Source organism: Pan troglodytes, chromosome 18 (genome assembly GCF_028858775.2).
Source record: "Pan troglodytes isolate AG18354 chromosome 18, NHGRI_mPanTro3-v2.0_pri, whole genome shotgun sequence".
In the NCBI taxonomy this organism is placed as follows: Eukaryota; Metazoa; Chordata; class Mammalia; order Primates; family Hominidae; genus Pan; species Pan troglodytes.
The window spans coordinates 6,099,802-6,123,857 of record NC_072416.2 but is presented as its reverse complement, the minus strand read 5'-3'; the positions used below and the strand labels follow the sequence as shown (position 1 = coordinate 6,123,857).

General features: G+C 50.1%; 1 protein-coding gene and 2 long non-coding RNA genes across 11 annotated transcripts in view; 1 reads left to right on the top strand and 2 right to left on the bottom strand.

Annotated features, from left to right (window-relative positions):
- The window catches only part of NAA60 (N-alpha-acetyltransferase 60, NatF catalytic subunit), a 40,640-nt gene that overhangs the window by 11,193 nt on the left and 5,391 nt on the right, over window positions 1–24,056 (bottom strand). Inside the window, exon 1 of one of the 9 annotated variants that reach the window (XM_063796553.1) lies at window positions 14,810–15,003. The exons of 7 other annotated variants lie outside the window; for them this stretch is intronic. The gene's annotated coding sequence lies outside the window, so the exon portion shown is untranslated. Of the gene's footprint in view, window positions 1–14,809; window positions 15,004–24,056 lie in introns of those variants that run through there. One more of the 9 variants, XM_054668791.2, reaches the window with a different exon arrangement.
- Window positions 6,366–6,750, bottom strand: LOC134808733 (uncharacterized). Its single transcript, XR_010152240.1, has 2 exons — window positions 6,679–6,750; window positions 6,366–6,425 (listed from the first exon to the last, which is right to left on the bottom strand). It is a non-coding gene; the product is annotated as an uncharacterized LOC134808733 (long non-coding RNA).
- LOC134808732 (uncharacterized) lies at window positions 21,237–22,251 on the top strand. The gene is made up of 2 exons (XR_010152239.1): window positions 21,237–21,353; window positions 22,104–22,251. It is a non-coding gene; the product is annotated as an uncharacterized LOC134808732 (long non-coding RNA).

The window sequence follows — 24,056 nt, the reverse complement described above, 5'->3', positions numbered from 1 at the left end:
AATTACCCAGTCTCTGGTATGTCTTTATCAGCAGCATGAAAATGGACTAACACACCCCACCTCTACTAAAAATACAAACATTAGCTGGGCGTGGTGGTGCGCCTGTCATCCCAGCCACTCAGGAGGCTGAGGTTCAAGAATCACTTGAACCCGGGTGGCGGAGGTTGCAGTGAGCTGAGATGGTGTCATTGCATTCCAGCCTGGGTGACGTGGTGAGACTCTGACTCAAAAACGAAATGAAACGAAACGAAACAAAACAAAACAGATGACAAAAAACACAGAAAGAAACAAAACCTCTAAAAGAACAGACGAAGGTGTTAATCTTGTCAGGTGTGAGAAGAGTCTTGTGGTTATGTACAAAAAGTCCATATTTTATATTAACAGATGCACAGTGGAATATGCAGGGGCAAAATGACAGAATGTTCCAGAATTTAGTTTAATTTAGTTGGAGCAAAAAAGTGGCAAAATATTAATGGGCGTTAGATCTGGATAACGGGTATGCCACGTGGATGTTTGAAAATGTTCTTAATTAAAACCAACCAGGGCCAGGAGCGGTGGCTCACGCCTGTAATCCCAGCACTTTGGGAGGCCAAGGCAGGCCGATCATGAGGTCAGGAGTTCAAGACCAGCCTGGCCAAGACGGTGAAACTCTGTCTCTACTAAAAATACAAAAAAATTAGCTGGGCGCAGTGGCAGGCACCTGTAATCCCAGTTACTTAGGAGGCTGAGGCAGCAGAATTGCTTGAACTTGGGCGGCAGAGGTTGCAGTGAGCCAAGATTGTGCCACTACACTGCAGCGTGGGCGATAGAGTGAGATTCTGTCTCAAAAAATAAATAAAACAAAAAAACATAAAGCTAAAGAAAACCAACCAAATTTCTCATTCCAGAGAGACTGGGTTTCCAATGTGGATGGTGGGTTTTCCAGGTGACTGAATGAAAGGCCTCTGTTGTCTGCACTGAGAGCTCTGGAAAGCAGCGCTGTGTGCCGCAGCTGCCACCATGGGCCGCGGGACCTTGTATCCCTGGGAACGGTGGGTCCTGGGCACGTGGCTGGCACTGACATACACTGGAACCGCAGGGGGGCAGCATCTGGTTCACTGTCAGTGGGTGCATACTACTCAGGGCCGGCACACTCCACTGAGGTCTCAAAACGCAAAAGGACGCCGGGCATGTAACTCAAGCACAGATACTGTGTTTTTACGAAGCCAGCTGAGGGCAGGCTCCCACCCCCTTTCCCCTAAGGGCTAAGAAAACTGGCAAACCCAGAAACCACTTACCCACACTTTGAACCTCTGGGTGGGACAAAGCCACTAACCCCACAACATCGACGGACAAGGCAGAGGTTGGTTCCTCGATTCAGCCTTTCCAGAGACGGCTCCTGACACAAGGGCCCCAGCACACGGCCTCCTCCTTGCTACAGGAACCAGCACAGGGGAAAGGCTGCCGACCTGGCCACCCTGGGCAGAACTCCAGAGCCCATAGGCCCAGCCGCCCAGGTTTCTGAGCTCCCGCAGGGCCAGCTGGCTCTGAAAAAACCACCACCGGCTCAACTCTCACCGGAGAGGGCAGGATGAGCACAGGCAACCTGCGAAAGCAGCCGGTACAGCCCGGGTCTGGAGGCCACAGGGAGAACCGCCTGAGAGCTGGACCCAGGAAGTGGGGTTGGCAAGGCCTTGACCTCCGTGGATGCCTGGGGCAGGGATGACTTCCTGAGGGTATGAAAACGTTCCAGATGTTTTTATTATTATTATTTTTTGAGATGGAGTCTTGCTCTGCCCTCCAGGCTGGAGTGCAGTGGCGCAATCTCGGTTCACTGCAAGCTCCGCCTCCCGGGTTCACGCCATTCTCCTGCCTCAGCCTCCCGAGGAGCTGAGACCACAGGTGCCTGCCACCACGCCTGGCTAATTTTTTTGGTATTTTTAGTAGAGATGGGGTTTCACCGTGTTAGCCAGGATGGTCTCGATCTCCTGACCTCATGATCCGCCTGCCTTGGCCTCCCAAAGTGCTGGGATTACAGGTGTGAGCCACCGTGCCCGGCCCAGTCAAGTTGATTTTTAAAGATTTTCACAAATCTCTATATTGTGGCTTGGTACCAAAGACAGATTCGTAATAAGCTCGCATCTCTCATGTCCTAGGACTGCACATTTCCCCCAGTATCCTCATTTGTTTCCAGTGTGAATTTCAAGAAAAACACTGGGCTCTGAGATATACAACGATCTGCAGATTTTCAAATCCCTACTAAAAGTGCTTCCGTGTTTCTGGAGGCCAGTTCTTTACACTCCTTGATTTAAAAATGGAAATGCATCACACCTAAGTCAGGGCCAAATGCAGCATGCATCACAGCACCTCATGTGTCTCGGCCCAACTGACGGGCAGAGGAGAAGAGGCAGGAAGGTGCACGAAACAGAGACTCGGGTCGCCTGTGTGCCCATGAAAGGAAGAGATGGGGTCAAAGAGCACAGCTGTAGGTCCACTGCTGCGGAGGCAGTGAGGGGGGGACCCACATGTGCCCTGGCCCATCAGCCTCCCTCTAGAGTCAGGGGTTCGTGCTGATCAAGTCGGAGATGATCCAAAGGCCGGGCCAGTGGCCCCCCCCACCCCCACTGGCCCCTGCCCTGCCGTTGCTCCCTCTTCCCACAGCTTTCTACATCCCGTCTCCCCAGTGTATCCGTGCCTGCAGTCACAGCAGGCCCAAGGAGAGAGAGACGGAGCTGGCTATGAGGGCCACGCTGGGCCCAGCTTTGGGAAGGACATGGAGCTGGTTGGAGGGAGAGGTCCTGAAAAAGTGGGGCCTCCTTTCCTGCTGACGCCCTGGGTCATTTCACTTCTGGGGTCCCAGGGCCTGAACATCTGCGAGAATTACTGCTGTCACCCAGCCGCTGTGACGGGAGCTCTGTGCCTCTGGGAATAGCGAGTTCCATTCCAGGCACCTTCACCTACAGGCTGGGAGGTGTACCTGGGCTTCCCTGGAGAAGCCCCAAGCCAGGCCTGGCAGGAAGCTGCTCCCCCAGCATTGTCTGCTGGGGGCAGTGCAGGCACTGTGGGGCAGGGTCACCCATTTCCCAGCCCCTCAGAGGTGGCAATGGCCAATTCTGATGCAAAACCAACTGTGTCAGTCACCCCTGGAGTATGTGTGGGCTCAAGGAATGGCAGGGGCAAAGCCCTCCAGCAGATGGCAAAGTTAGTTCCAACCAGTAACTTTGGAGCCCATCCCCTGACACGAGACAAAGGACCTGGTTAAAGCACTTTCCAGGCCCCAGGGCAGCCCCAGCAGGCCCGGCGCACAGAGGAGCATCTGGTGGCAACCTTCCTTGAGCACAGTGATGCTGAGACAGACACGCGGCAGGTATGGATGGAGCTGAGGCCCAGGATGATGCAGTGCCTGAGGGCTCAGAGGCACGGAGCCCTGGCTCTTGGCTGGATGGCTTCATGCAACACCTGTGTGAACAAAGCCCTGGTGCTGGCAGGGAACCCTCATGTGCCCACCTAGAACCTTCTACTAAGTACTCATCTTCCATTGCCCTGCAGGCCACCCGGAGGACACAGGGACAAGAGTGCTGATAACAGGGAGCAGCAAGGCAAAGTCAGAGACAGGCCCCGCCAGGCAGGTGCTCTCTGCTCTGAGCCCTCCAAACAGGATGGGTACCAGGGCAGTGCTGTGCGGAGCAGCAAGGCAAAGTCAGAGACAGGCCCCGCCAGGCAGGTGCTCTCTGCTCTGAGCCCTCTAAACAGGACGGGTACCAGGGCAGTGCTGGGGGGATAGAGCACTAAAGTCGCAGTTGCCCAAGCCATCTTTCAGAACATGTTCCTAAAAAGGCACAGGACGCATCTCTACTACAACAAGCAGGGAAGTTATTACACGGGAGAATGCGAAACTCTCTTGAATCTTTTGGTTTTTTTTTTTGAGATGTTGTCTGGCTCTGTTGCCCAGGCTGGAGTGCAGTGGCAAGATCTTGGCTCACTGCAACTTCTGCCTCCCGGGTTCAAGCGATTCTCACGCCCCAGCCTCCTAAGTAGCTGGGATTACAGGCACGTGCCACCACAACCAGGTAATTTTTGTATTTGTAGTGGAGACAAGGTTGTTGGCCTTGCCAGGCCAATGTTGGCCAGGATGGTCTCGATCTCCTAACCTCGTGATCCACCTGCCTTGGCCTCCCAAAGTGCTGGGATTACAGGCATGAGCCACTGAGCCCGGACACTCCCTTGAATGTTTAAGTTAGAACCTGGAGCTTCAAAGGCTCGCGCCTGGGGTGAGAAATCTCTCCTGGCTGGCCTCCTGGGTCTGCATCGCAGTTCTCCGCCTTCCGGAGGTGGAGCGATGCAAGGAGGGAGGCACTGATCCGGCTTGACCCAAACAAAAGCCGTGCTTGCGCCTCCCTCAGCACTCACGCCTTCTCTGCTTCCCCCAACTCCGTGCTCCTGAGCTGCCTGCAGACCTCGTATTTCTTTTACATGGAAATGACCTCTCCGGACGCGGTACCAAGACTGCTTTCCTCCAAGGACTGGCAGTAGCTGGAAGGGTCTGGTGTCTGAACTGGCAGAGCCAAGCTGAGCCCCCTGATCAACATCACTGTGAGGCAGGAGAATAGGGTCTGGAGGCAGGGAACCTAAGGCCAATTCATGCTGACTTCTTAGAACTAAATCCAAAGGAAAACCCCAACTTTCCATCCCCAAGTAACAAAAGAACCAGAGGCTACTCCCTTCACACCGCCCTGCTTTTCTACCAGGCAGATCAAGAACTGAAAGTACCTCTGATTGGTCCCCTCCTGCAACCAATCAAGCTGGTCTCGGGCCAAGTCTTCATTCATTATAGGAGTGCAACTTTGTAATTTCACTTCAGCCTCTGATTGGTTGCTTTCCACAACGAGTCAGATATTTGCATAGGATGTAACTTTGTAACTTCACTTCAGCCTCTGGTTGGCTGCTTTCCTCAACCAATCAGACTGATCGCAGGTCACTTTCATTTACAAAGGGCATGCACCAAATAACCAATGGGAAACCTCTAGAGGGTATTTAAACCCCAGAAAATTCTGTAACCAGGGCCTGCTCCCACCCTATGGAGTGTACTTTCATTTTCAATAAATCTGCTTTTGTTGCTTCATCCTTTTCTTGCTTTGTTTGTGCCGTTTTGTCCAATTCTTTGTTCAAGATGTCAAGAACCTGGATACCCTCCATCGGTAACAACTGTCCAGGAGACCCATGTGCTCAGCCCACATGGGGCTATGGTGCCAAACTGGAGGAAGGGCCACCAAGATGTCTCCAGCACCCACAGGTGTGTCTGCCATCCCTCGCCACTGTCAGGTGCTGAAAACTCAGAATCTGGGGGACACAGAATGGACTGCATTTCAGTTACCAGAAGGGTTTCCTGACACCCTCATGATGCCCACAGGGTGCACCACTTGCACCCCAGGTAAGAAAGCCAAAAACAACCCTGTTTCCTAGTGCCCTCTCTCCTTGGTAGTCCCTGTCCTAATGCCCCAAGTCCACAGGGGACTCCTCCTCCTTCGAAGGCACTGCTTCAAGACCAACAAGTCATGCTGTGCTTGGAAAGGCCACCCTCTTAATGGCTTGACAAGTGCCCTGGCCTCCATCCATGACCTCAGGAGCAGACTCCCAGTGTTCAGCTGGCCATGGCCACACTGCCCTGCCCTCCCTTCTCTCCCTTCCCGCCCACAGCTCCTCCCTGCCAGTCCCTACCTGCACTCTGAGCCCCTAACATGCTCCCAGACCCTGCAGGGATCTCAGGTGTTCTGAGACGGATCTCCCGCCACACGCTTCAGCTTCTCAGCCGTAGCCTGAAGATTCTCCCACCCACCTCAGGATCGCTGGGAAGGCTGCATGAGACGCTGTTTCTAAAGGCCGCCCCCCAACCCCTGGTCCAGCTCCTCAGGCTCTTTCTCTCTGGCCCAAGCACCCACTGTCTGACATTTTCAATGTCAGGCTTTCCGCACCTCTGACAGGCTGTCCGCACCCTGCAGGCACCCATCTTGGGCAGGCCTCCCTGCCACCTCCTTTCCAGGCAATGGAACCACTTGCAGCTCAACACCTGCTGCCACCTTTCTGCTTTACTCCTGCCCTTCAAACACTTATTCCTCACTCACCCACTCACCCCACTTTCTGTCCCAGCACACTGGTGAAGGTGCACCAACAGCTGTCCCTCTGCAAAATCCAGAGCCCCTCCAGGAATCCCCACCCCAAACTCCAAGCAGCTCGCATCTCAGTAGATCTCCCTCTCGGGCCACCTTCCCCCTCTTCCTCTCAAAGCACCACCCCAGTCCTGCCCGTTAGCACACCAGGCTTCTGCTCAAGAGAAGCTCAAGGGAGATTAGCATGTGCTCATCCATACCACAAGAATTAAACACCACTTGCAGCTGCAAGGTTTACTAGCTTGAAAAATCCAACACTCATGAACTCCACACTCCTGTCTTTGGGGAACAGGGGAGAAAAAGAAAAGCACGTTAGTGACAGATACAGGCCACTGTCTTGCTCATCAGTGAAATGGGCTCAAGGGCTAAAAGTGGAGGATGTGAGCAGCTAACACTGCACGTGGATCGTTTCTCAAAGGAGCAGCTGCCCACGGGAGAGCAAGCCATCTCCTCAGCAGCCCTGGCTTCTTTCAAAGTGTCAGAGCAGCAGGAAAATGAATCATTTGCCGGGTGACAAGAAGCAAACACCCACCACTCTGTTTCCAAACAGCCTCTCTGTGAAGACCATCATGTGCCGAGGGGAGCCCGTAGAGTGGCCGCATACAACTCGATGCGTATCTCTTCAAGGACAGAGGAGTGACAATGGGGGACTCTGTTTTTATGACACTCTGGAACTGGCCAAACAAATTGCCGGTGCTGGCACCCAGAGTGGTGAAGGCAGAGCTGAGAAGCGCGATGGCGATGTGCTACGTCTTGTTTCGCAGTTGTCAAAACGTACAGATCTGCTGGGTGAAGCTGTGCACTTGGCTGCATGTTAATTACACCTCAGTTGACAGCAGCAACAGCCACAGGTGTTCCGGCAAGGTCCCGGGTCCTGACTCAATCTTCCCTGGGTTGAACGTTCTGTCACGCCTTACATTTCAAACCGAGAATCCATTTAGTCATTAATTTATCGAAATTGCATTGAAAATTCAGGCCCTACCCTGGGTATCGGGGTCTCAGCAGTGAGCAGAGTCAGACTCTGATTATATGGGGCAGACATACCAGGGTGTCATGGTGCTTTCTGGCACCATTACCTAAATACTCACAAAACCCACTGCTTTTGCTAGAGGAATCTCACGGCAAACATGAAAAGTGCCATCCCCTGGGCTGAGCAGGGATGCTCCCCCACCGCAGGGGTCACACGGAAGGCGGCAAGGATCCATCCCTCTGCATCCTCCTCGAAACTGCACCCAAGACACACAGGGTCCCCCCCAGAGAGGAAGCCGTCTGAGGTTGCTGTACTAACCCCCGTCTGCAGCCTGGGGGACAGCACCTTCCCTGCTCTTTAGCCAGGGCTGGATTGTGGGGGGAGCAGCAGGAAGGACGACTCACCTTTTGTGGCCCCACTCAGTCAGTGTCAGAAGTGGAGATGACAAGGACGAAGAAGGGATGAGGAAGAACAGAGATAAGAACATGACCCAAGAGAAGGACAGAATGCTAAACAGGGGACCAGAAGATGTGCTGCCAAGATGGGACCCCGTGGCTGCCTCTCTTGCTTCGGATGAGTTTCCTTTTTTCTTTTTCTTTTCTTTTTTTTTTTTTTGAGACAGAGTCTCGCTCTGTCGCCCAGGCTGGAGTGCAGTGGCAAAATTTCGGCTCACTGCAAGCTCCGCCTCCCGGGTTCACGCCATTCTCCTGCCTCAGCCTCCCGAGTAGCTGGGACTACAGGCGCCCGCCACCACATCCGGCTATTTTTTTGTATTTTTAGTAGAGACGGGGTTTCACCCTGTTAGCCAGGATGGTCTCAATCTCCTGACCTCATGATCCACCCGCCTCAGCCTCCCAAAGTACTGAGATTACAGGCTTGAGCCACTGCACCCGGCCCTTTTCTGAAACAGAAAATTGGGGGGAGATGAGCCTCTGCTCCCAGATCTCACATTCCCACTGAAAGAGCAGCTTGAGACAACTGAGGTGTGGGCTGGACGGAGCCAACAGGGTGGCTGCCAGAGCAGCACCTTTGTCCCAGTGATGCTTTCAGCTGGGATCTTGCAGGCAACCGCCTGATAGGTTGTGCCTGGAATATATTTCCTAACTCAGATTGAGTGAATGGGTCAACCTGTTTGGTTTAAAAACAAAACAACAACACAACTACCTGTAAATAATACCAGGTTTGGGGGCAGATGGGAATCAAATGATAGTAAAACGTATTTACTTGAACAGCATTCTTGGCTAACACCCAAGACTGGACCCTGTTTAAGGCTCAACCAAGAATCTGTTCCCAGAGAGAAAACTTAAGTCTACAGGAAACCCTCTGTACTGCCTAGGAAGCAGCAGGCGAGATGGACACAGCAGCTCCTCAGTTTAAAAGGAGAAAGCCCAGCAAGAGAGGGTCGAGTTTCAGAGCACTTCCTGTCCCCGCTTGCCCCTCCCTGGCTTCTTCCCTTTCCCTCACCATCTGCTGGGTTTTGTTGCCTTTTTGCTTTTTACTCTCTGCTTCTCTGGGTTTGCACTTAAGATCCTCTGGAATCAAATAACTATCAAATATAAATCTAGCTGGGCGTGGTGGCTCCACCTGTAATCCCAGCACTTTGGGAGGCCGAGGCAGGCAGATCACTTGAGGTCAGGAGTTCCAACATGGGGAAACCCCATCTCTACTAAAAATGCAAAAATTAGCCGGGCATGGTGGCTGTAATCCCAGCTACTTGGGAGGCTGAGGCAGGAGAATCGTTTGAACCCAGGAGGCGGAGGGTGCAGGGAGCCGAGACTTCATCACCACACTCCAGCCTGGGTGACAGATTGAGACTGTGTCTCAAAAATAAAATAAAATAAAATAAAAGTAATCCAAATTTCTGCCTGAATCTGCCCCAGCAATTGCGGCAGACGGTTCCATTCTGTATCACTTGTTTCTGTATTACTGGATCTTTTTTTTGCAATAACTTTGGGTTGTTTTTATTATCAGAAAAAAGTGAAGATGTTGTATGTCAAAATGACGAACACACACATAGATTTGTTTCTCTAAGAGACAGGATCTCACTATGTTGCCCAAGCTGGTCTCGAACTTTAGGGTTCAAGGGATCCCTCAACCGCAGCCTCCCAAATAGCTAGGATTACAGGCACAAGCCACCAAGTCTAGGGTGAATTTTTTTTTTTTTTTTTAAGTAGAGACTGGGTCTCCCTATGTTGTCCAGGCTGGTCTCCAACTCCTGGACTCAAAGGATCCTCGTACCTCAGCCTCCCAAGTAGCTGGGATTACAGGTCTCAGCCACTGCATCCGGGCCAGCTTGCATTTTTTTTTTTTTTAACTCAGGGTCTCACTCTGTCACTCAGGCTGGAGTGCAGTGGCACGATCTTGGCTCACTGCAACCTCCACCTCCTGGGCTCAAGTAATCCTCCTGCCTCAGCCTCCGCAAGTAGCTGACAGTACAGACATTGAGTTACTACACCCAGGTAATTTTTGTTTTTTTTGTAGAGACGGGGTTTCACCATGTTGGCCAGGCTGGTCTCTAACTCCAGAGCTCAAGTGATCCACCTACCTCGGCCTCCCAAAGTGCTAGGATTATAGGCATGAGCCACCGGGCCCGGCCTCAGCTTGCATTTTTATATTAAAATAACCTCACAGGCTGTTTGTAGTTAGCAACAGCTTGGGTATTTAATAGTGTGTTTTCAAATTATGAGTAGTGTTACCCATTTTGCTCTAAAATAGACTCAGCGCTGACTCTGAAACTCTGTGCCTTGGAGTAGCATGGTGTTTTGTGCACTCATCCCGGAAATAAATGTTCTAAACACAGAGTCAAAGTCGCAAAGAAACAAAGAGGAGGCTGTGGACAAGGGAGGCCAAGCAGCCTGTATTCCTACATAACCATTAAAGAACAATTTGCGTGGCTATATAAAATCTAATTTTAAAAAATATTTAGAAATTTTAAGACAACCATTTCAAAAAAACATTTAAAAAAGGCATTTTCCTTTTCTTGAGAAAGGGGAGTCCTTTCAGGCCTTTGTTTTAAATTTGTCAAAGTAACCCATGTTCATAGTAAAGTTAAGAATTCATGTGCAACACAAAGCAAAAATTCCGAATCCTGTACGTGCCCCATCCCTAGTATAATTACTATTAGTGGTTTCTTGTGCTTACAACAAGAAAAACGCTTTTCTTAATAGGAGAGGGCTTGCCTGGTGAGGGGCCCATGGGTCTTCTGGCGTTGGGGATGTACAGGTTATGTTCATGCCATGTCAACTCATCAAGCAGTGCACTTTTCTGTGTGTATACATCAATGAAAAGGTTAAAAACGGGAGGCCAGAGGAGATGCAAAGTAATCTGAAACTAAGTAGAAAGAGAAGGGCAGCAAGTGACAGACTAGCAAGACATTCTGAATGTAACAGACTCTGGAAAGAATAATCTCTGAACAGTTTACAGCAGGAGTCAGAATGAGCTATGTTCTACAAAGAAATAAGTATGGAACAGCATTCAATAGAACACCCATGAACACCAAAAGAATGAGGGAAATATTGTTGCATTAACATTTTCCAGAAAAGAGCCCTTTTTGGTACCTAAGGGAGAATTACCCACCTACTATTTTATAAAATGAAATTACTTTCTTCAATAGTTGTTTTCAAGATGGGCCCCAGTGTCAATACTTTGCTGGCCAAATCGACCCTATTTCAGGAATACAGTAAACAAAAAAAGAGAAATACCATTTGCTTTTTAATAACAGTAACTATACCACAAAAAATAGCACTGAAAGGTTTTTTTTTTTGTTTTTGTTTTTGTTTTTTGATATAAGGTCTGGCTCTATCACTCCGGCTGGAATGCAGTGGCACCATCTCAACTTACTGCAACCTCCACCTCCTGGGCTCAAGCCATCCTCAGTTTCCCAAGTAGCTGGGATGACAGATGCGCACCACCATGCCTGGCTAATTTCTGTATTTTTTTAGAGATGGAGTTTTGCTATGTTGCCCAGGCTGCTCTCGAACTTGTGAGCTCAAGCGATCTGCCCACTTGGCCTCCCAAAGTGCTGGGCCCCTGTGCCTGGCCAAGAATATTTTTTTAACATGGTTTGTCAAACACGAGAAAATGCCTTTCTTTTGTTTTTCTGTGGAAGCAAAGGGAACATTTCTCAAACATTTGTTCTGCATGTCTGTCCACAACCACCTCCTCTTCATTGCAACTTTAAATCTGTGTTTAGAATGTTTATTTCTGGCTTCAAAGCACAAAATACATGCTATTCCAAGTGTATGGGGGTTTAAGAGTCCATTTTGGGGCAAAATGGATAATAATTTCACTCCTAACTTGAAGAGACATTGCAACATCTCTAAGCTGTCGCACTCATAGCCAGTTCTCGCGATGGCTTCTCCCTGGCTGAGATAGAGATGGGGAATCCCGTCTGAGCTGCTGACAAGGTGGGACTAGGGAGTGGCCCTTGTTTGCTTCCCTCTATCTGACCATCTCAGCTTAGAGCTGTGACACCTTGGGGTGACTGGCACCTCTCTGCCCACCTCCGCAGGGGGGCACTCTGGCTCCATTAAGCAGCATTCACTGTTGACAAGGACCCCAAACCACTTCCTGCAGAAAGCCCTGGCTCCCCCGGTTCAGACCCCCTTCCTATCACTCCGACAAGCACTACGCAAACGCCTTAGTGTTCATAGCAGAATGTTAATCCTATTATATGCCCGTTTGGTTTTCAAACACAGGTCTCTCTTTAATCAGCAGTGTAAGATATTTGGGCTTCAGATAAGTCCTGAACTGTCCTGCCAGCCTCCTATCAGAGGTCATGCTAAAAAGAATGATATAGAGCCTGGCAAACTGTCTCACTCCTGTAACCCCAACGACTGAGGAGGCTGAGGTTGGAGGATGGCTTGAGGCCAGGAATTTGAGACCAGCCCGGCTGATACAGCAAGACTCCGTCACTAAACATATATACATACATACATACATACATATCAAAATAATGATATGTAGGGAAGGAGTCCTGACCCTGGATCATTCTTTGCACTTCAAGGCACTCACAACTATTTGCTGAATCAAATTCGGCATTTGAACTTAGCCAGAAAGAGACAAAGGACTTTCAGCATCTTTTTGCAGATCAGCATTTTACTTGAAAGCACTTCACATGGACATAAGCAGAACCAGCTTCGATGCAGGGTCCACACCCCAGCCTTGCTTTCTGCAAACCAGGAAAAGAGGTGTAAAAGCCATGAGGGCGGGCTGGATGCAATGGCTCACGCCTGTAATCCCAGAACTTTGGGAGGCTGAGGCGGCGGATCACTTGAGGTCAGGAGTTCAAGACCAGCCTGGCCAACATGGCAAAACCCCGTCTCCACCAAAAATACAAAAAAATTAGCGAGGCATGGTGGCACGTGACTGTAATCCCAGCTACTCAGGAGGCTGAAGCAGGAGAATCACTTGAGTTTGGGAGGTGGAGGTTGCGGTGAGCCGAGATTACGCCACTGCATTCTAGCCTGGGCGACAGAGTGAGAACCTATCTCCAAAAAACAACGACGACAACAAAAAAAACAAAAACAAACAAACAGTCATGAGGGCTTCGTGGATTCCTTCCAAAAAGAGATGGATAGGGGAGATAATGGGGATGACGCAGGTGTGGAGGAGCTGCCATTTAAGAAAACAGTGTCTGATAAACAGCCAGCTTTCTATTCAAGTGAGAGATGTCACCAAGCAAATGGGACCTCTGGGCTATTTCAGCAGAGCAAGGCCATGCACTGCCCTAACTCAGAGGGCTGAAGCCTCTTCTCTGCATCTGTCCGTTCCCTATGGCTGCAATGTGACCATTCTGGATTCTGTATCCACCTGGTCTAACCACCGCTAACAGGTACACCCCGTCTCCAGTTACGAGCACCCAGTTAGCAAGAACAGGGCACAATCCCTCCTGGTCTCCTTTTAGGTGTAAGTATCTTTGATCATTCAAATCTCCTCACATCAAGGAAGTTTCTTCCATTCTAATCTGAAGCATGCTGTTGCTAAGCAACCCAGATAAGTCACATCTAAAGATACTCTCCATACTGTCCCGGCCTGGTCAAAACAAACACGGCAACAAAGTCACTTTAAGTTACAACCAGGAGAGGCTAAAGATAGGACGGACACAGACCTTTTAAAAAGTTGTCTGTGTGTTTTATTCTGGCATGCTGACACCAGACCATGCCCTGACTTTGCTACTTTCAGTGTAAACCATTGTCACAGAAACCCAGAGTGTCTGCAACTTCAGTGAGATGAAACTCCAGCAAACCACAGCCCAATCATGCACGCCCCATTCTCCAAGGGCAGCTCTGCACATTAATGTAGAAAATCCCACAAGAAGGGAGATGAAGACTAGCCTTCACTGCTGTGATGAACCTGTCTGTTTGGAAAGATAACTGGGACTAATACTGCAGTCTCCCTCGAGTTTCTTCTGGTCTTTAATCTCACCTTCTCTAACTGAACTTAAAGCAGTTCACTGATATGTGTGTATTTATTTGTTTTTGCTCCAGATGCTTTTTAATTCAAAGATGTTGAAGACTCCCCCTCTCCCGGGCTGTGAACACTGACCCATATATCATAGAATTTCTACATCACAGTGCTACGTGGACTGCCGCATTTCTAGAGTCGACCTTTGGAGTCACATGACTTTCATGGTTCACTCAGTTAAGCATTAACTAAGGGTTTTATGCCTTCAGTGCCCTGGTAAAAGGCAAACATCTGTACACGGCAATGTTCTCTCCAGTTCTGGCACTCTGATTACCACTCCAGATACCAAAGCGAACTACTCTGTTGGGCTGTTAACCTTTTCTTTCAAGATAAATGAGTGACACAAAAGTGTACGCCTCAAGGACTTGGCAGAGTGAAAACAAACCCACGAAACGGCCAATGTCCACGTTTACTGCCGAGTACCCCTTGCCTGATGTCCAGACCCTGGGTCCTGTCTCCGTTTGGGCACACAGATTTGTGGGTGGTCGTCCAGAGAAGGCCCACCACTTACCCCCAAATTTTCCCAGCAGGACAAACCACAAAAGCTACAGATTCCCTCTACTCCCTGGGAAGTACCCAATCTGGAGAAGAAAGTCGGAGCTGGGGGTGTGGGTTCTGTAGGGCCGGTCTGTAAAGGGCCAGGAACGTAAGGAATTTGTCTTAACAACGAAAGCTGGGAGAATAAGACTAGGAGGAGACCTAGACGGAGCTCCTGGCTGTCAGGAGTTCAGAGGAGGGCAAACAAGTCGCAGATGACTCCAATCGGCGCAACAAGTACCAAAACAGGCCCTGACCAGGCCAGGCGAGAGCGGGGCGAAGGCGCAAATCGCTGACCCGACGGAAATGGCCTGGCCCTTCACCTCGCGCGACACCCCACAGGGTACCCATGAGGACCACCCTCTAGTTGCAAATTGTCCTGATCACTCATCGCGGGGTCGGACACTGACGCAACCCCCAGGCAGAAGGCCCGACTCCCACCCAGCATGAGAGCCGCGACCTCCTCAACCCTCGTCCCTGGCCAGCGCCCACTCCCCGCCGCCGTCCCCGAAACCGGCTCCCGGGAGGACCGTGCGCCGGGGACGCGGGCGCGGCCGGGCCTGCCTCACCAGCGCGCTCGTACCCGGTGGGCGCTGGCCCCCCTGACCCCGGCGCGGCCTCCCCGCCTACCCCGCCCCCTCGGCGCCCCGCCGCAGGTCCGAGCCCCGGCGGCCGCCCCCCGCCACCTCACCTCGTGGGGGAGCCGGCGGCCGCTGGAGGTGTTGTAGGGCTCAGCGCATCCTGGAGGCGAAGGGAGCCGGGAAATGGGACCGCGCGGAGCCCGCAACGAGTTATGTAACCGGCAGGGGCCGCAGCCGGGACGGAGGCGGCAGCCCGCGGCACTTCCGCCTCCCGCTCCCGGCCGGCAGCGCAGCCCGGAAGCCCATTGGCCGCCGCCCCCACGTGGCCCCGCCCCCTGAGCCCGCCGCTGCCGCCATGTTGGGAGCGGGCAGGCTCCGTGCGAAGCCAGGCCCAGGATCCCGTATGCGGGGCACTGGTGAGGGCCGGCTCCTTCCCTGTCCCTCGCTCCGGGAGGTCGCCGAGACATGGCCGGCCAGACCTCTGGGCTCCCCGGCCTAGCGTGTGCGGACGCCGGTGGCGCGGTTTCCGGGCCGAGGTCCCGCGGCTCTACCGAGTGGCCTCCCCGCACAGGCCCTGGCAGGCGCATCCTAAGCTCGCGAGGGCCTGCAGCGCCGGGGCTGGCCAACAACTGAAAGCAGGTGCACGAGGCTGGCTCCTGGCCGACCACCCGGAGCCAGCTGGCAGCACCACCCCGCGACGACGCTGGATTCTCAGCCGTCCGATTCTGGCGAAAGGCAGTTTAGGGCTGTCCCTGAGTAAAACAGGCAACTTAAGCTGCCCTCCGGTTGTAGAGGTTCTATAATGCAAGATCTAACGCGAAGTTTTTGTTGTTGAGACAGGGTCTCTGTCTCCCAGCCTGGGGCGCAATCTCGGCTCACTGCAGCCTCCAACTCCTGGCCTCCGCCTCAGTCTCCCAAGTAGCCGAGACTACAGGTGTGAACCACCATGCCTGGCTAATTAAAAAACAGGTTTTTTGGGGTTTTTGTTTGTTTTTTTGTAGGGATGGGAATGTCATTATGTTGCCCAGGCTGGTCTTGAACCCCTGGCCTCAAGTGATCTGCCCGCCTGGGCCTCTTAAAATACTGGGATTACTGACGTGAGCCACCACGACCAACCTGGGCTGTATATTTCAACTCCGAGCTTTCCAGAACCCAATTTGAAGAGAACTGGTTATAAGATTCGAGTCTTGGCTGGGTGTGGTGGCTCACGCCTATAATTTCAGCACTTCGGGAGGCCGAGGTGGGTGGATCACCTGAGGTCAGGAGTTCCAGACCAGCCTGGCCAACATGATGAAACCCTGTCTCTACTAAAAATACAAAAAAATTAGCCAGGCGTGGTGGCATGTGCCCATAATCCCAGCTACCTGGGAGGCTGAGGCAGGAGAATCATTTGAACCCTGGAGGTGGAGGCTGCAGTGAGCCGAGATTGCGCCACTGCACGCCAGCCTGGGCGACAAAAGCAAAACTCCATCTAAAAAAAAAAAGATTTGAGTCTGCGTGTCAAATTGTCCCCTAGTATCCATTGTCCTACTCTGCCATCTTCTCCTTTTAAAAAATAACTGCTTTATCATCATCTAGTAGTAACAGAATCCCACCCCCTTCAGCAGGCAGATCACTGTCAAGCTAGGCTTTTATTTCTCAGCCTCTCCTGCAGCAGGATCAGGCTATGTGCCAAAGGTTTCACCAGTGAACAAGAGAGAGCACGATGTTGGCAACTTCTGTGTCATGTGCTTAAAAGAATATTGCTAAATTGTTAACAACTGGTGAAGCGCATTATTCTTTCAAAAACTGAGGAGGTTTGAAATTTTCAAAATAAAAGATGGGGTTAAAAAAAAAAAAGGAAATTGCTCGCTCTGTACTTCCTCTCCCCTTTCCCACTGGCTAGAAGATGGATGCCGTGGGGAGCCCAATCAATCATAAAAACAGGCAAAACTCAGGTGCCTGCTACTCAGTGCAGTCTGCGGTCCAGGAGCAGCGGCATCACCTGGGAGCTTGCTAAAAATGCAGAACCTCAGGACTCAGTTGGACTGAGTCAGAATGTGCACTTAATTCAGAATCTGCATTCAACAAGACCCCCATGTGAGTAACAAGCACAGTACGGTTTGAAAAAACACTCCCTAAGTAACAACAGAGTAACAACATTCTATTGTTTCCCCGGGGGTGTGTGTGTGTTTTGAGACCGTGCCCGGCTGTTTCCAGGGTTCTAAATACGGCACCGTTAAGATGAACTGGCAAACAGAACAGCATGTACATCCCTTCAAACTTTACTCTTTTTTTGGGCAGGGCGCGGTGGCTCATGCCTGTAATCCCAGCACTTTGGGAGGTCAAGTCGGGTGAATCATGAGGTCAAGATATCGAGACCATCCTGGCCAACACGGTGAAACCCCGTCGCTACTAAAAATACAAAAATTAGCTGGGCATAGTGGTGCGTGCCTGTAATCCCAGCTACTAAAAGGCTGAGGTGGGAGAATCGCTTGAACTCAGGACGTGGAGGTTGCAGTGAGCCGAGATCGCGCCACTGTACTCCAGTCTGGGATAGAGCAAGACTCCTTCTCAAAACAAAACAAAACAAAAAAACCCAAAAGTTGGGCCGGGTGCAGTGGCTCACGCCTGTAATCCCAGCACTTTGGGAGGCCAAGGCAGGCGGATCACGAGGTCAGGAGATCAAGACCATCCTGGCTAACACGGTGAAACCCCGTCTCTACTAAAAATACAGAAAAATTAGCCGGGCATGGTGGCAGGCGCCTGTAGTCCTAGCTACTTGGGAGGCTGAGGCAGGAGAATGGCGTGAACCCAGGAGGTGGAGCTTGCAGTGAGCTGAGATCGCGCCACTGCACTCCAGCCTGGGTGACAGACAGAGCGAGACTCCGTCTCAAAAAAAAAAAAACTAAAAACTATTTTTTGGCCATGCCCGGTGGCTCATGCCTGTAATCCCAGCACTTTGGGAGGCTGACGCGGGTGGATCACTTGAGGTCAAGAGGTTCGAGACCAGCAGACCAGCCTGGCCAACATGGTGAAACCCCATCTCTCCTAAAAATACAACAACAACAAAAAATTTGCTGAGCATGGTGGTACATGCCTGTAATCCCAGCTATTCGGAAGTCTGAGACATGAGAATGGCTTGAACCCGGGAGGCCGAGGTTGCAGCGAGCCGAGATCGCACCATTGCACTCCAGCCTGGGCAACAAAGGGACAGACTCAAAAAAGAAAAAAATTACTCCTTTAAAACACAAATGAGAAAATAACTATTTCTCCATGGCTTATGTGTGAGGCATTGTGTTAAACATGTTATGCAAGATCTCATTTATCTTCACAACGGTTCATTCGGTTAGGCACCATGTCACTACAGGAGCTATTCAAGGTTATTTGTACACTACAAAAACTTCCACCCTTTCTCTTTGTGTTTGTGGCACAGACTCTACCCCTTGTTCCAGTGTGTTCCCTAACTGGTTTAACCCATTAAGGTCATCCCATTCTCCCTTGGCTCCGTGATGAGTTCAGAGGACCCCTGCCTAAGCAAGTCAAGCAGAGGGACATCTGCCGGTCACAGGGATGGTTCAGGAATGGGTTGATCACCATCGACTTCAGGGCTGATTGGTCCTCCACCTCTTTGCTTTCATGGTTCCTTTCTCTCTCTCTTTTTTTGCTATGTTTGAGTGTTTCTTCCACTTGATCTAACAGGCTACTCAGTTTGTGCTGACCATTCTCTCCTTCAGTTTATCTATTAAACTTCTGATTTTTTTTAAGCTTTTTGGTTCCATAAAGTTTTGCTATAATTGAATCTCTCGCAGAAATTCTGTTTCACCAGAACTCCTTATTTATGAGAGTCTGTCTGCTCCTTCTCCCTCTGGCTCTAAGGCCTCTTCCAGCATATTATCGCTTTTCTCTTGCCTATTTACTCATGCCTCCTTTCACCCTCTGGCCATGGGTCTAGCACAGACACCTAACGGCACTCCCAGTGGTGGGAAGCCAGCAGGCTCCTGCAGTGTAGCGACATACCAAGCTGCCAGGTCGTGGCACTTGCCTGTATCCTAAATTCCTATATCTTCAGCTGCACAACCCTCTTTCAGCCTTGCAGATAGGGAGGCAAGCAGGCCTCTCTGGCCCAGGTAGAGCAACAAGCTACCATCTACACGGTCAGCCTCTGCCCTTCCTCTCTTAAGTCCCATGAATCTCCAAGGCCAAGACTGCTCCTGAAATTAAGTCATTTTAATTTTCACCCTAGGCCTCTTCCCGACAATCCCCAGGCTCTCATTTACCCATAGAGGAACTAAGTCCAGTATCCAACCCCAGGTGATTCCAACCACCACCTCCCACAGACCCATGCCCTGCTCTGGATCCTGGCCACCAATGGCCCTACGCAAGCTCTATTTGGGAAAGGTAGTAGATGGACGGGGTTGGGGCGGGAGGAGAGCAGGGACTGGGGATCAGGTTTCCCCACTGAAACCTACACATTCAGGTCAAAAACAATATTGCAACTTACAATCTTGTACACAAATCTGCATACGTTCTGATTATTTCCTTAGGGAAAATTCCTAGAATGTTGGTTCAAATTATTATTATTAGCTGGGTGCAGTGGCTCACACCTGTAATCCCAGCACTTTCGGAGGCTGAGGCGGGCAGATCACCTGAGGTTGGGAGTTCGAGACCAGCCTGACCAACATGGAGAAACCCCGTCTCTACTAAAAATACAAAATTAGCCAGGCGTGGTGGTGCGTGCCTGTAATCCCAGCTACTTGAGAGGCTAAGGCAGAAGAATCGCTTGAACCTGGAAGGCGGAGGTTGTGGTGAGCTGAGATCATGCCATTGCACTCCAGCCTGGACGAGAGTGAAACTCTGTCTCAAAAAAAAAATTTTTTTTTCATGATTTCATTATTGGAGACAGAGTCTCGCTCTGTTGCCCAGGCTGGAGTGCAGTGGATCTTGGCTCAATGCAGCCTACACCTCCCAGGTTCAAGCGATTCTCTTGCCCCAGCCTCCTGAGTAGATGGGACTACAGGTGCATGCCACCATGCCCAGCTAATTTTTTGTATTTTTAGTAGAGACAGGGTTTCACCATGTTGCCCAGGCTGGTCCTGAACTCCTGAGCTCAGGCAATCTGCCTGCCTCAGCCTCCCAAAGTGCTAGGATTACAGGCGTGAGTAAAATTATTTTTAATTAACCACATTTAACTTTGGAAACAAACCCTAGATTGCCTGCCAGAAAGTTTTACCAATTTATTCTCATACCAAGAGTGTGAAGACTCTACACCCACTACAGCAGGGCAAACGGCCCGCAGCCTCACCAACATAGGGGATTAGTCTTTTTTAATTTTTTTGAGACAAGGTCTCACTCTGTCACCCAAGTTGGAGTGCAGTGGCGTGATCACAGCTTACTGCAGTGTCGACCTCCTGGTCTCAAGTGATCCTCCCACCTCAGCCTCCCCAGTAGGTGGGACTACAGGCACGTACCACCACACCCGGCTAATTTTTCATTTTTTTGTAGAGACAGAGTCTCACTATGTTGCCCAGGCTGGTCTCGAACTCCTGGTGCAAGTGAGCTGACCACCTTACCTCCCAAAGTGCTGGGATTACTGGTGTGAGCCACCATGCTCAACCAAGCATTCTTTTTTTTTTTTGAGACGGGGTCTTGCTCTGCCCCTCCGGCTGGAGTGTGACACAATCTCGGCTCACTGCAACTTCTGCCTCCTGGGCTCAAGTGATTCTCGTGCCTCAGCTTCCTGAGTAGCTGGGACTACAGGCACCTGCCACCATGCCCGGTTAATTTTTTGTATTTTTAGTAGAGATAGAGTTTCGCCATGTTGCCCAGGCTGGTCTTGAATGCCTGAGCTCAGGCAATCTGCCCACCTCAGCCTCCCAAAGTGCTAGGATTACAGGCATAAGTAAAATTAGTTTTAATTAACCACATTTAACTTTGGAATCAAACCCTAGATTGCCTGCCAGAAAGTTTTACCAATTTATTCTCATACCAAGAGTGTGAAGACTCTACACCCACTACAGCAGGGCAAATGGCCCGCAGCCTCACCAACATAAGGAATTAGTCTTTTTTAATTTTTTTGAGACAAGGTCTCACTCTGTCATCCAAGTTGGAGTAAAGTGGCGTGATCACGGCTTACTGCAGCGTCAACCTCCTGGTCTCAAGTGATCCTCCCACCTCACCCTCCCCAGTAGCTGGGAGTACATGCATGCGCAACCACACCTGGCTAATTTTTTATTTTTTGTAGAGGCAGAGTCTCACTATGTTGCCCAGGCTGGTCTCGAACTCCTGGTGCAAGTGATCTGACCACCTTACCTCCCAAAGTGCTGGGATTCTGGGATTACTGGTGTGAGCCACCATGCTCAGCCAAGTATTCTTTTTTTTTTTTTTTTTTGAGACAGGGTCTTGCTCTGTCCCCCAGGCTGGAATGCAGTGGTGTGGTCTCAGCTCACTGCAATTTCTGCCTCCTGGGCTCAAGTGATTCCGCTGCCTTAGCCTCCCGAGTAGCTGGGACTACAGGCGCCTACCACCAAGCCTCACTAGTTTTTGCATTTTTTGTAGAGACGAGGTTTTGCCATGTTGCCCAGACTGGTCTCCAACTCCTGAGCTCAGGTGATCCACCCACCTTGGCCTCCCAAAGTGCTAGAATTACAGGCGTGAGCCACCACACCTGGCCAGGTATTATTCTTTACCTTTCTGCAATCTAAGTGAAAAAGGTCTCATTGTTTTAATGCACATTTCTCAGTAAGTTTGATCACCTTTTCTATTTTTGAGGCATTTATATGTCATCTTTTATAATGAGTGTTACAGATGTATCTAACATATTTTGGTTTTGGTTTAACTTGGGGGGGGTTTCTGACAGTAAACATTTTTACTTTTAGAAGTAATGCATGCCTGTGGTAAATTATTTTAAAGCAAAACAAAAGGATACATTGGTGAAAAATAAGTTACCCTCCCTCCAACTCAGTACCCAAGTTCTCCAGCTAACTCATCTTACCATTTTCCTGGTATCCATTCAGAGATATTATTTACATGGACAAGTACTATATTTTCATAAATAAAAGGCGTGCAAGTGAAATGGAGGCTGAGCTTAGATACTGGATTCTTTTCATTTCTTCCTTCCCCATTCTGGGTACAAATGGTGACCAAGGAAATGTGTTATTACACACATCCTGCCTTTGAGGAGTTATGTGATTACAAGACAATCTGATAAGCACTGCAACAGAGGTGTTTGTTGTACAAACAACAATGGAGCTTCTAGAATGGAACAGAGTAAATGCATTATTTACTAAGTGTCTGCTATACGCTAAACACTGAGTTATAATCCCTCCTGCATGTTCTAATTGACTTCTAACTCACAATGCTTGTACTGTACATTCTAATTTACAATGGCCTTGAAAGTTCAGTATTGTTGTCCTCATTTTACAGATGATGAAACACCCACCCAAGGCTTCTATACCATGCAGAATGATGCCTCTCTCCACTGGCTGCCCTGAGCACATGCCATGAAGAATGAAAGCCAGGAGACAAAGGAACAAACTAGTTCATCATTAAAACCCGTATGCTTTCCCTTGGATCACAACTTTCTTTCTTTTTTTTTTTTTTTTTTTTTTTGAGACGGAGTCTCACTCTGTCACCCAGGCTGCAGTGCAGTGGCACGATCTCGGCTCACTGCAAACTCCGCCTCCCGGGTTCACACCATTCTCCTGCCTCAGCCTCCCGAGTAGCTGGGACCACAGGTGCCCACCACCACGCTCGGCTAATTTTTTGTATTTTTAGTAGAGATGGGGTTTCACCATGTTAGCCAGGATGGTCTCGATCTCCTGACCTTGTGATCCGCCTGCCTCAGCCTCCCAAAGTGCTGGGATTACAGGCATGAGCCACTGCGCCCAGCAGGAGCACAACTTTCCTGACTCACCCAGAAAGAAATCCAGAAGCTTCCAAAACCAGCCTTTCTAGGCAGACCCTGAAAACATTTTTCCCAGGGTCCCAGAAACAAATCATGAACAAACCACTTCATGGCAAGCCCTGTGGCTTGCTGACCAGCCTCTGCTCTGCCTGAGAGGCCTCCAGACCACCCCAGGAGCACTCCCAGAAGAGCAGAAAAGCTCCATGAGACTGGCACAAGGGACAGTGAATTATCCCAACTCATGGATCTGAAGGGTTTATTAATGTATGCATGGATCAAACCCTTTCAGTCAGGAGCCAAATATTTTGCTTCCAAATATTTTGCTTCCAAAGAAATTCTTCTTTGGTTCCTTCTTCTTCTTTTTTCTTTTTTTGAGATGATGTATTAGTCTGTTTTCACACTGCTGATAAAGACATACCTGAGACTGCGCAATTTACAAAAAAAAGAGGTTTAATGGACTTACAGTTCCACGTGGCTGGGGAGGCCTCACAATTACGGTGGAAGGTAAAAGGCATGTCTCACATGGTGGCAGACAAAAGAGAGCTTGTGCAGGGAAACTCCCCTTTTTAAAAACCATTAGATCTCGTGAGACTTATTCACTATCATGAGAACAGCATGGGAAAGACCTGCCCCACGATTCAATTACCTCCTACTGGGTCCCTCCCATAACATATGGGAATTGCAGATGAGATTTGGGTGGGGACACAGCCAAACCACATCAGATGAGGTCTCGCTCTGTCACCCAGGCTGGAGTGCAGTGGTGCGATCTCAGCTCACTGCAACCTCCATTTCCTAAGTTCAAGCAATTCTTCTTCCTTAGCCTCCCGAGTAGCTGGGACTACAGTTGGGCGCCACCACGCCTGGCTAAATTTTTCTTTTTTTTTCTGAGACAGAGTCTTACTCTGTCGCCCAGTCTGGAGTACAGTGGTGTGATCTCAGCTCACTGCAACTGTCACCTCCCAGGTTCACACCATTCTCCTGCCTCAGCCTCCCAAGTAGCTGGGACTACAGGTGCCCACCACCACACCCAGCTAATTTTTTGTATTTTTAGTAGAGATGGGGTTTCACCGTGTTAGCCAGGATGGTCTCGATCTCCTGACCTCATGATCCACCTGCCTTGGCCTCCCAAAGTGCTGGGATTACAGACGTGAGCCACCACGCCCAGCACACCCAGCTACATTTTTGTATTTTTTAGTAGAGATGGGGTTTCAACATGTTGGGCAGGCTGGTCTCGAACTCCTGACCTCCAGAGATCTACCTGCCTCACCTCCTAAAGTGCTGGGATAACAGGCGTGAGCCACTGCGCCCAGCCCTTTGGCTCCTTCTTTATGAGTAGATAATGAAAAATAAATTTTTAACCAAAGAAATTCTCCTTTGGTATAAAATAATGGAAGTGTGTAAGATGGATCACCACAGATGATACTGCTTCCTTTGATAAGAACCAAACCAGAGGTGGCACAGGATGACCACCA